Source organism: Microtus ochrogaster, unplaced genomic scaffold (assembly GCF_000317375.1).
Source record: "Microtus ochrogaster isolate Prairie Vole_2 unplaced genomic scaffold, MicOch1.0 UNK186, whole genome shotgun sequence".
Lineage (NCBI taxonomy): Eukaryota > Metazoa > Chordata > Mammalia > Rodentia > Cricetidae > Microtus > Microtus ochrogaster.
In genome coordinates, this window is record NW_004949284.1 from 1 (window position 1) to 1,877 (window position 1,877).

The following is a 1,877-nucleotide window of genomic DNA, read 5'->3' on the forward strand; positions in this document are numbered from 1 at the left end:
TTCGTTCTTCAAAGCTAGCGAGGACAATTTTGCTGACTTCAGCAGCCCCTGCCTGTCCTCCCACTTGTCCTGTGACTGTATGCCCCTTGCAGTCCCTGGCTCCAGAAATAAGAAAAAGATAATGGCATGTACATACGAAATCGCTATAGTGAAACCCAATATTTTATATATTAACTTAAAAAAATAATTAAAAAAACTAAAATGTTTGTCAGTTCAAAAAGAACGTGACAGAAGTGGGGCTGGGAAGATGGCTCAGTGGCTGAGAGCATTGGCTGGTCTTACAGAGGACCTGAGTTTGGTTCTTAGCACCCACGTTGGGTGCTCACAGTCACCCGTAACTCCAGCTTCAGGGGGTCTAATGTCCCTTTCTGCCCTCTGCTGGCACCACTCATGTGCTCACTCATATACTGTCCCCCTATATAATTAACATAAGTAACATAATTAAAGATAAAATAAATCTTTTTTGAAAGAAGAATAAAATATGTGACAAAGCAATGAGGTAAACGTTTAGTTTCACTGGAAAAACAAAAGATGCTCCTGTGTGGTAGGTCATCATGAAGGAGGTTTTCTCAGGGAAAAGTTTGTCTATTACACACAGGATGCGCTGACGCCTATGATTTCCTCAAATGTGGGGAGCTCAGCTGCATAATCTGTGTTAATAGGGGTGTGGTGGTTTGGATGAAAATGGGCCCCATGGGCCCATAGGGAATGGCATTATTAGAGGTGTGGCCTTGTTGGAATAGGTGTGGCTTTGTTGGAGGAAGTGTGTCACTGGGGAGTGCGATTTGAGGTTTCAGGTACTTAAGCCAGCCCCAGTATCTCACTGTCTTCCTGCTGCCTGCTGATCCAGATGTAGAACTCTCACATGCCTCTCCAGCATCCAGCCATATTTCCTGTGATGACAATAATAGACTAAACTTCTGAACTGGAAGCCAGCCCCAATGAAATGTTTTTATTTAGTTGCCATGGTCACTGTGTCTCTTCACAGCTACAGACTAAGACAGGGGATTGCATTCATGCTTTTTCCTAATCAATCAATTAATAATATTTTTCTTCTTTCTTTCTTTTTTCTTTTTTCTTTTTTTTTGGTTTTTCAAGACAGGGTTTCTCTGTAGCTTTGGAGCCTGTCCTGGAACTCCCTTTGTAGACCAGGCTGGCCTCGAACTCACAGAGATCCGCCTGCCTCTGCCTCCCGAGTGCTAATTAATAATATTTTTAAATTGGGTCGAACTCATGCAAGGTAGCACATATCTATAATCTCCCTACTCGGGAGTAGGGGAGTGGGAAGGCTGACAGGACTTTGAGGCCAGCCTGCTGTACACAGTGAGAACAGGGCCAGTCAGGGGTAGACAGCAAGACACTGTTTCAAATACAACCAAACACAACAAAACAAAAATGTAAGGATGTATATGACTCAGGGCTATAGTTATTAACAGCAGGAAAACAATAGGAATGGTAGACATTAAAGGAAGCAATTATTAGTTCTGGACTGAGAATGCAAGGCCAGGAAAACAGGGTTTAAGAAACTTACTGCAAGCCAGGTAGTAGTAGTGCACACCTTTGATTCCAGCACTTGGGAGGCAGAGACAGGCAGATCTCTGTGAGTTCGAGGCCAACCTGGTCTACAGAGCAAGTTCCAAGACAGCCAGAGATACAGAGAAAGCCTGTCTAGAAAAATGTAGTAATAGGAGCGGCGGGGCTGCGTCCCCAGCACCCCGGCCGCCTGCCTAGCTTATACCCTGAAATAACAGCACACAAATTGTATTCTTTTAAACACTGCTTGGCCCATTATATCCAGCCTCTTCTCGGCTAACTCTCGCACCTGGACTAGCCCATTTCTTATAATCTGTGTAGCATCAGTCTCACCGGGAAAGATT

The 1,877-nt window shown here is 44.2% G+C and overlaps 1 non-coding gene across 1 annotated transcript; it reads left to right on the top strand.

Annotated features, from left to right (window-relative positions):
* The first annotated feature begins 531 nt into the window (after positions 1 to 531).
* LOC113455846 lies at positions 532 to 695 on the top strand. Its single transcript, XR_003376792.1, has one exon. It is a non-coding gene; the product is annotated as a U1 spliceosomal RNA (small nuclear RNA).
* Positions 696 to 1,877: the final 1,182 nt, after the last annotated feature.